Source organism: Arvicanthis niloticus, chromosome X, assembly GCF_011762505.2.
Source record: "Arvicanthis niloticus isolate mArvNil1 chromosome X, mArvNil1.pat.X, whole genome shotgun sequence".
Classification (NCBI taxonomy): domain Eukaryota; kingdom Metazoa; phylum Chordata; class Mammalia; order Rodentia; family Muridae; genus Arvicanthis; species Arvicanthis niloticus.
Window position 1 is genome coordinate 93,209,974 of NC_047679.1, and position 10,425 is coordinate 93,220,398.

General features: G+C 40.5%; 1 non-coding gene across 1 annotated transcript; it reads right to left on the reverse strand.

Annotated features, from left to right (window-relative positions):
- Window positions 1-9,923: 9,923 nt before the first annotated feature.
- On the reverse strand, window positions 9,924-10,050 carry LOC117695651 (small nucleolar RNA SNORA40). Its single transcript, XR_004604687.1, has one exon. It is a non-coding gene; the product is annotated as a small nucleolar RNA SNORA40 (small nucleolar RNA).
- Between the last annotated feature and the right edge of the window lie 375 nt (window positions 10,051-10,425).

Consider the following 10,425-nt stretch of genomic DNA (forward strand, 5'->3'; position numbering starts at 1 on the left):
TGGATGTTTCATTGTTCTTTGTCGTTGTGACTGGGGCTAAAATAAAATCTCAAGGTACTTTTAATTTGCATTCTTTTAATGACAAAGGATACTGAATATTTTTCAAGATATTTCCCAGCAATTTTTATGCATTCTTTTAAGAACTCTGTCTATATCTGGGAGGTGGGAACACACCACAGGCCTCTAATCCTAGCACGGAAGAAATAGTTCATGGCCAGTATTCTCTATGGAATTCCAGGAAAACCAGGGCTACATAGAGAAACTCTGTCTCAAACAACTAAACAAAAACTCTGTTCATATTCATAAGCCATTTTTCTTCATCATTCTTTTTATTTCTTCTTTCTTCATATATGCCACACTGATTGACATTTCCCCTCTCTCTTCTCCTCCCAGTCCCTCGCAATGCTTTCCCCTCCCACCATCCATCCTCCTCTGTTTCCCTTCAGAAAAGGGAAATCAACCAAACATGGCATCTCGAGTTATTATAGAGCACACATATCCTGTCTGAGTTGGGTCGTTTGATTTCTTGATTCTTTGGGATTTTTTTAAAGATTTAATTTTATTATTTTTGATTATATGTTGCCATTGTATGTCCACAGAGAGAATATGCACGTGAATGAAGGTGCCCTCTGAGGAAAGAGGCCTCCTATGTCCTGACTCTGGAGTTACAAATGGTTGTGAGTTGCCTGATCAAAGTGCTGGGATCCAAACTCAGGTTCTCTGGAAGAGCAGCCAGTGCTCTGTTGAGCCATCTCTCTAGTCTCCCCTCTGCTTTTTAATTCTTTGTATATTCTCCACAGTTGTCTATTGAACATGTAACTGCCAAGGTTTTTCTCCCACTCTGTGGACTTCCTCTTCATTCAGTTGAATGTTTTCTTTGGTGTCCAGAAGCTTTTAAATTTCATGAGTCCTTGCTTGTTAGCTGTTGCTTTAATTCCTAAGTGAATGGAGTCCTATTCAGAAAGTCCTTTCCTGGGCTGGAGAGATGCCTCAGCTGTTAAGAGCACTGACTACTCTTCCAGAGGTCCTGAGTTCAAGTCCCAGCAACCACATGGTGGCTCATAACTATCTCTAATGGGATCTGATGCCCTCTTCTAGTGTGTTTGAAGACAGCTACAGTGTACTCTTGTATATAAAACAAATCCTTTTTAAAAGAAAAAAAGAAAGTCCTTTCTTACAACTATGTCTTGTAAGGTGTTGCCTGTATGTTCATAGAGTGAATTACTCCTTTTTACAGCTCAGCTACTTTCCTTTTCCTTATTTGATCTGGGAGTCTCTGTCTCTGTCTCTGTCTCTGTCTCTGTCTCTCTCTCTCTCTCTCTGTGTGTGTATGTCTGTCTGTCTGTCTGTCTCTCTCTCTCTCTCTCTCTCATTTTTCTTACTATTTATTCATTTATTCATGTGTGTAAATGTTTATTTGTGAGGGCATGCATGTACCTGGCTAAAACTATGTCAATGTCATAGGATATAAAATTATCTAGTGTATTTACAAGGCCATTCTCAAAATTCCAGTAAATGGAAAGACATCTATGATCCTCCAATATACCACATTTTGGAAGGAGAGACATTGAAATTAAAAATTGAAAGTTAAATTGAAACCTCAGGAGGTCTTGAATTTAACACGATCCTCCTGTCTCTACCTCCTCACTACTGGGCTTATGCCACCACTAGACAGCAAAATGACATTACTTAAAGTAACTTTCAAAACAAGCTTCAAAAGAACGAAAAGATTAGAAGAAGTCATTGGATTCCTGCAGTCCTCAGGAGATGGCTGTAATGGTTCTTTCACGGAAACAATATTGTTTCTATCACAATATGAAACTGATGTTGCAAGAGCCTCTGTGTAAAGTAAAATGAAAGGAAATGCCAGTTTGGAGTACTTTGCTCCAAGACGTTGATTCCTGGATATATTTAATTTGCTTAAAGCCACCTTTTTGTATTGATTGATGTGATCTATAATGTAGCATAGGAAAAATTGGACATTAACATTCTATTCTCTGGAAATTTTACAAAATTGTGCTTGTCTCTATTCTGTCTAGTGGACAGATGAAAATATATCATTTTGTATTAGCCACAAGTAACTGATATGACAAAAACTTTTCATTGAAATTCTTACATTTTTTCACTAGTCCATACAATACAACCTCAAAATTAAAGCGCTCCACTCATTTCTTCTAGTTTTTGTGGTGGTGGTTGTTGTATTGGCTCACTTTGTGGCCCTCACTAACTTTAAACTCCAAATGCTCCTGTCTAAACCCCCAAGTTCTAGGAATTACAGATATGCACTGCCATGCTTGACTGCTTCTAGTCTCAACAGTACTGAAGCAACAATACCAGTATTCCTGACCAGGTAGAATACAGTTCTACTTTGATATTTACTAATTATTTTTACTTACTCTGAATTTGATGAGGAGAAAACACCAAGGATAGAATGACCACAAAATAAGTCCATGCTATTATATAGAACTGACAGCAAACTAACTATGCATATGCTGTTTTAGCCTGTTTACGTTACTCTAATAAATCATCTTAGGCAATGGTTCTCAATCTGTGTGTCACGAACCCTTTGGGGTCACATATCAGATATCCTGCATATCAGATATTTACATTATGATTCATAACGGTAGCAGAATTACAGTTATAAAATAACAATGAAAATAAGTTTATGTTTGGGCGTCACGACAACATGAGGAACTGTATTAAAGGGTCACAACCTTAGGAAGGCTGAGAACCATTGTCTTAGATTAATACCTATGATTTCTGAACAATAACAATTTGCTGGTCACAGTTCTAGAAAGTAGGACATCTCAGAAAGATGAAACACCAAAAGACAGACTACAGGTCATGTGAAGACTAGTCATTATTCATGATGTAGTTAAGTGTTCTCATGGCAGAGACAAGACAGCCACCTGGGGCCTCTTTTATAAAGGCAGTAAAACCATAAGGGCTTCCTCCTTTTGACCAAATCACTTCCCAAGTACCTCAGTTTTTAATACTGTCCTCTTGTTGGTTAACTTTCAGCACTTGAATGGACAGTGGAGAAGTTACTAACATTCAGATCAGAGTATGAAATAAGGATGCTTTGCTAAGAACATTACTGCCTGTGTGCAAGCTAATTTTCCATGGAAGTAAGAAGGTGAGATTATAAGCAGTTTCATTTTTTTATTTTTTTTTGTCTTTGTTTGTTTGTTTGTTTTTTGAGACAGGGTTTTTCTGTGTAGCCCTGGCTGTCCTGGAACTCACTCTGTAAGACCAGGCTGGCCTCAAACTCAGAAATCCAAATCCGCCTGCCTCTGCCTCCCAAGTGCAGGGATTAAAGGCATGCACCACCAATGCCCAGCTATAAGCAGTTTCTTATTTATGCTTTATTTCATAGGATTGGAGTTGACCAATAAAGTCCTCTGGCTGCAATCATGGGATATATAGTCATACATAAGACAGAGTCAAACCCTCTGTACAACCCAGAGCTTGCTTCACTATACAAACTGATCTTGGGGAAAACATACTTAGCCCGTTAGTTCATTTTATTTTGTTGTTTTGGCTTGATTTTTTTTTTCTTTGATGTGTGATGTCCTCATGTATGCCTAGTTGGCCTGGAACTTTCTATTTAGACCAGGATGACCTTGTATAAATCCTCCTGCCTCTGCCTCCAGAGAGTTTATTGCTTTTTTGGGTCTACTTATTCTTATTAATTTAAAAAATACATCTTACATTTATTAGTTGGTGATTTACCTCTCAAATATCCCAGTTTTTAATACAAACACCTTGGTAATTAGCATTCAATACATGTGGGCGATGGTTACTAGCATTCAGACCTGAGCACAGAATTGAGAAGAGAGGTGAAATTGCAAGTTCTGTTATACTTTGTGCTTTATTTAAGGTGGTACTTCCTTTTGTTGGCTAGAAGCGCTTGGGTAGTATGGTGTATGCATACTACAGCATGCATGTACAGGTCAAAGGAAATTTTGCAGGAGTCTGTTCTTTCTGCCATTGGAGTTCCATATCAAATTCATGTCAACAAGCTTAGTATCAAATGCTTAAAGTCGCTGGGCGGTGGTGGCGCACGCCTTTAACTCCAGCATTTGGGAGGCAGAGGCAGGCGGATTTCTGAGTTCAAGGCCACCCTGGTCTACAGACTGAGTTCCACGACAGCCAGGATTATACAGAGAAACCCTGTCTCGAAAAAATTAAAAATAAATAAATAAATAAATAAAATGCTTAAAGTCACTAAGCCATCTCACGGGTCCTGTCCATTTGTTTCTAAGATAAGATATTGTGTAGACCAAGCTAGCCTCAGAGTTTCTATCATTGTTATTACATGTGTTTACGTATTATGTGTATACGTATATGTATATACACATACATAGACATAGGATGATGGAGGACACCTTGTGGAAGGCAGTTCTCTTTCACTATGTGGGTTTCTAGGTTCCAACTCTGCTAGGGAAGCTAGGGGACAAACACCTATACCCACTGAACCTTAGAATTTCTATGTAGCCAGGTATGGCATTGGCCTTTTGACTCTCCCCAGCCTCCATGTTCTGAGTACTGGGATTCCAAGTGCCCAGATTATGCATTGACGGTGAGCAAAACTAGCATTTTGTTGTGCATGCTAGGCGAGCACTCTATCAAGGGAACTACATCCAAGTCTTGTGCTTTCAGGCAGATTTACTATATAGCTTAAGATGGCCCAGAACTCATGATCATCTTGCCTTAGCTTCTCAAATGCTGGGATGACAGGTGTCAGGCTGGACAGAAGCTTCTGTAAACCCTATTTTTTCACCTGAGAATGGGAATAATGTTTCTAGTAGTGGAAGAATGGTTTCTGTTAAACATTGAGATTGAAAGGGTTAAAATTTTTCAAAAACTCCTAACAGGCAGAGCAGAACCAAGAGTGCAGGTCAGCTTGGTCATGAGCTCTGTGTTTCAGGAACTTGGCTGACCACAAGATAGATGGTTGGTTACGAATAGGCTCTTAGAGAATAGCCTATACAAAATGTTCCCCATGACTGTTCCTTGGACCCTGTCACAAACTGAATAATGGGCTGGGACTTTCCACAGGTACTCTCCAATAACCCTCCTTTACTCCCCCTGGGTTGTGGTTCCCCCCCCCCCCAGTTGTGGTTTTTGGCTTTATATTCTCTCTGTCTCCAAAGCCCCGGGGTCAGACTCCATTGCCCCTTCGTGGGCTACAGGTCTTGACCTCAACATGTTGATCAAAATATACCTCCTGCTGATTTGCATCAAGTTCTGCTGATTGCATCAAGGTCAGTGTCTTGTGAGTTAATGGGTGGCTGTGAATTCTTGAGGCTTGGGTGAGGTCCCCCCTTTGTGGTGGCCTTACATGATGTTTATAGAATTGTAGACAGAGCTTGGCAGATAGGCACACAGCAATAAAGAGTAGTGATAACACTTGGGATTTGCATTTCTTCTCCTGTAAAATGTTACCAGTACATTTACATTGACATTTAAAAGTGAAAAAGAAAAGAAAGTAGATGGCCCTCTGTCAATTTGGCATTGAAGATTATAAATAATAAAGCAAAGGCACTCATTTGGATTTTATTAACCAATTATAGTTTGCTTTGTTGAAACAGACTCTCATGTAGCCCAGGCTGGCTAAAAATTTGTTATGTAGCTAAGGATGGCTTTCCACTTCTAATACTCCCCTATTCATCTCTTGAGTGCTAAGATTCCAGGCTACTTTGGTTTGGTTGGTTTGTTTTGTTCTATTGTTTGTTTGTTTGAGATAGGGTCTCATTAAATAGCCGAAGCTGGACTGGAAGTCAGTATGTAGAAAAGGCCGGATTCAGAGTCCTGGTAAGCCTTCCTGTCTGAGGCCATCAAGGGTTGACAGTAGAGGCATGAACTCTAATCCATATTTGAATTTGTTTCCTATCATGATCCAATTTTTACATAAACACTCCTTAGGAATACTTCTTTTCTCAGTCGTAATGAAAAATAAAATTGGGAAAATATCAAGACGATAGATGAATCTGAAAAATATTAAGTAGGGTGATCTAGACTGTGAAAGACAAAAGTTAGCATTTTATTTCAAAAGCAGATCATGCCTATTAATGAATATGCACATGCACATAAATTGATACCAATGTGAGCATATGCTATGAATGTAGGAAGGAGACCATTGAAGGGGAAGGAGGGTGTTTAAGAAGGGGAAGAGAGGAATATGAAACATGAGACAAGAAAGCAGGAAGGAGGGTATGGGGAGGATTTAAGGGGAATAAAGGGGCATAATCAGGGAAATTATGCAACATGGAAAATAAACTCAAAGTTTGTTTCAAAATGCCACAATGAAACCTATTACTTTGTATACTAATTTTTAAAAGAACATCTAAAAACATATAATTCTGAAACCAGAAGCAGTGGCTACAATCCCATACTCAGAAAGTAGAAAAAAGAGGGCCTCTGTGCATACAGGCAAGCCTGGGCTACATAGTCAGCAAGAAGCCATCCTGGGCTACACATGGGGACCATGTCTCTAAATCACAACAGAGAAACAAACTTTCAAAAAAAAAAAAAAGAACTAGAAAAATAAAACAACTCTGCCCTGGATATATCACTAGAAGCCATATCTACGGTATGCCCAGCCCTTAGTTACATCTCCAGCATCTAGAAAAGAGCAAGGAATGAAGAGAACTCTTATCTGGATGCTCAGACCAGGCTGAAATAAGCAGAGTGGTGGAGATAGAGAGTGGCCACTCCTAGAGGCAGCGTTATCTGTTGCTGCTAATCCTTATCAGCTAAGTTGGGCTGTCACACAAACACACAGGCTTACCTACTTTATAAGGATGCTTCTGTGTTACAACAGACTTGATTTTTAAAACCGAGATTGTACGACCCATATGCAAGAAATACTTGGTATGCATGGGCTGGGGCATAGCTTGAGGGTAGAACATTTAGCTACCACTCCCCAGAACCTGGAGTAATCCTTAGCACCAGCACCACCATCATCCAGGAACACAGACAAAAATTCCACCCCTTTTTAGACAAACATTGGTGACTCCTGACTTAAAATATTTCTTAGTTGTCTGATCTTATTTCATATAATATTCTTTCTTGAGGATTCCAATCTGTGTTTGTTTTTTTTAAAGTTAATTTTATTATTTTTAGTTATGTTTATGTGTGGGTGTGCACAAGAGTGTTCCAGACTATAGAGGCTGTCATAGCCCCTGGACTTAGAGATGGAGTTACAGGCGATTGTGAGTCACGCAGTGTGGGGGCTGAGAATTGAACTCAACTTTTCTACAATTTTAATTTTATATGAGAGTAGGCAACAGCTTAGTCAGTAACATGTTTGACATACAATCATAAGGAGCTGGGGTTCAGATTCCTTTTTTTGTTGTTGTTTGTTTTTTCGAGACAGGGTTTCTCTGTGTAGCTCTGGCTGTCCTGGAACTCACTCTGTAGACCAGGCTGGCCTTGAACTCAGAAATCCACCTGCCTCTGCCTCCCAAGTGCTGGGATTAAAGGCGTGCACCAACACGGGTTCAGCCTGGGTTCAGATTCCTAACCATCCACATTAAAAAGCTTGTTCCCTTCCTCCCTCTTTTTCTTCCTCCCTCCCATCTTGTTTCTGCTTTCATGTCTTATGTGTCATATTCTCCCCTTCCCTTTTCCTAAATGCCAAGCTCCCCACCCGCCATCATGGCGGTTAGCTACTACTAAATGATTCCCTTTCAAAACATGCATATGAGTAACATTATTCGTTCCCAGCAGATCGAATTTACACATTTAGGTATACATGTGGAGTGTCAGGAGGCTCCAAAAAAATACCCTCTAACACACATACAAACCACCACCACCACCACCACCACTAACACAACAACAATTAAAGAAAAAGAGGCCATGAATTTGAGAGGAAGTGGGGCAGAAACATGAGAGACATTTGAGGGATGGAATTATGTTTAATATTTGCCTTAGTTAGAGTTATGATCATGGCCAAAACATAAATTGGGGAGGAAAGTGCTTATTTGGCTTAGCATTCCATATCAGTATTCATCACTGAAGGAAGCCAGGGTAGGAACCTGGAGGCAGGAGCTGATGCAGAGGCCATAGAAGGGTGTTGTTTACTGACTTGCTTCTCATGGCTTGCTCAGCTGCTTTCTTATAGAACCCAGGACCACCAGCTCAGGGATAGCCCCACCTAAAATGGGCTGGGCTATCATCAATCAATCACTAATTAAGAAAATGCCCTACAGGCTTGCCTACAAGATCTTATGGAGGCATTTTCTTAAATGAGATTCCCTCCTCTCAAACAACTTTAGTTTGTGTCAAGTTCACACAAAAGTAAAGAGCACATATTATAATCTCAAGATATTAAAAAAAAAAGTAATTTTAGCCTTGAGGTGGTGGCACACACCTTTAATCCCAGCATTTAGGAGTCAGAGGCAGGCAAATCTGAGTTCTGGGACAACCTGGTCTACAGAGCAAGTTCCAGGAGAGCCAGAGCAACACAGAGAAACCCTGTCTTGAAAACCTAAATGCGAAAATATGTCTTTTAAAAAAATGTGTGCACAACAGAAACCTGGGATGGAGAAGCAACACAAGAATCAATGGAAGTGACCTTAGCTGTGACTCACAACACTGGGGATATGGAACCTGAAGAGACCACCTCCTGTTGCCAGGCAGGAACCCCAGTAGAATGATAGAAACATCAACCCACTCACAAAACTTTCAACACAAATTTTATCTTGTCTACAAGAAATGTAGGCACGGGGGAGGGAGCAGAGACTGAGGGAATGGCCAAACAATAACTGGCCGAATTTGAGACCTGTCCCATGGGCAATCACCAATCCCTAACACTATCAATGATACTCTGTTATGCTTGCAGACAAGTATGGCTGTCCTCTGAGAGGCTCTGCCCAGCAGCTGACTCAGACAGATACAGATACAGACACACCCACAGCCAAACAGTGGATGGAGCTTGGGGACTCTTATGGAAGGATAGGAGGAAGGATTGTGTGCCCCGAAAGGGGTTAGGAACTCCACAGGAAGACCAACAGAGTCAACTAACCTGGACCCTTGGGGCTCTGAGAGACTGAACCACCAACCAAAGAGCATACACAGGCTGGATCTAGGGCTCCTTACACATATGTACCAGATGTTCAGCTTGTTTTTCATGTGGGTCCTGAATAATTAGAGCAGAGGCTATCCCAAAAGGTGTTGCCTGTTCATGGGATATGTTCTTCTAGCTGGGCTGCCTTGTCTGGTCTCAGTGGGAGAAGAAGAGCTTAGCATCATAGAGATTTGAAGTGCCAGGGTTGGAGGAGGGGCATAAACAAGGGGTCCCACAGGCTAAGAGGAGAAGGGAAGGGAGAAAGTCTTGTGGAAGGGGGGATTGGAAGTGGGGCAGTGAGTAGGATGTAAAGCAAATAAAGAAAAAATTAATTTAAAAAATGCTTTCAAGCATTTAAATGAAAAAATCTTTGCACGGTGGCACCTACTTGTAATCTTGGAGAGAGAGAGAGAGAGAGAGAGAGAGAGAGAGAGAGAGAGAGAGAGAGAGACTTTAGACTCACTGTCTATCCAGTCTAGTCTAAACCAGTGAGAGATCCTATCTATCACAAAAACTAAGATGACAATGACACAGAGGATGAACACTGACCTAAACACACAGATGCACATCCACACATAAACAGGTACTCATGTATGCACATCCACACAAATGTTTTTGTACCACTTTGTTGGGCTTAGTTAAAAACCTGTGGGAGCTCAACCACTAACTAGAAGTTATCTGGCCATAGTTCTGCTCAGTTGGTCAAGGGGATGTTTTGGTGGGTAGACAGCTTGTCCTTCTGCTTGCACCCTTGTACCAGGTGAGGCCGTCACAGTGGTAAACAACCCAGCCAGCATGTTCTTGGTGTCGAATTAACCAAGGGATGTTTCTTTCCTTTTGTGTGAGTATCACATTCCTTTTTTTTATGTATCAAAACGCGTACTGAACAATGGGTTCTGGGTTGCAAAAGAGGACTGATTTTTGCACCTCTCTTTTATTCTTTTGTCGAGCAGTTGTCAAAAGCACGCGCAAGTGCTACCAAGAGATGTTGCCTGATGCCAGGGGAAAAGTTTCTATTGAAAAGCCTTCTTTGACATTTCCCAAAGACATTCCCTCTTGGGTACATAGACCAAATATCCAATTAACTTTATAAACACAAGTTATATTTTAAATCCTTGAACTAGTTGTCATATGGTAATTAAAACTGTTCTAAAAATATCAAAGAAGAAACCTGTCATCTTTTGCTATCAGAACTCTGCTCCCAGCTTAATGTAATATAATGTTGTAACACTTATATTAAATCTTATTCTTGGTAAACTGAATTGACTTGTTCTTTCGAGAACTGCCAACGAAGGGATCACACCAAAGAAGAAATGGATTATGTAGCTTCCAAACCCCTTTTGATGTCTGTG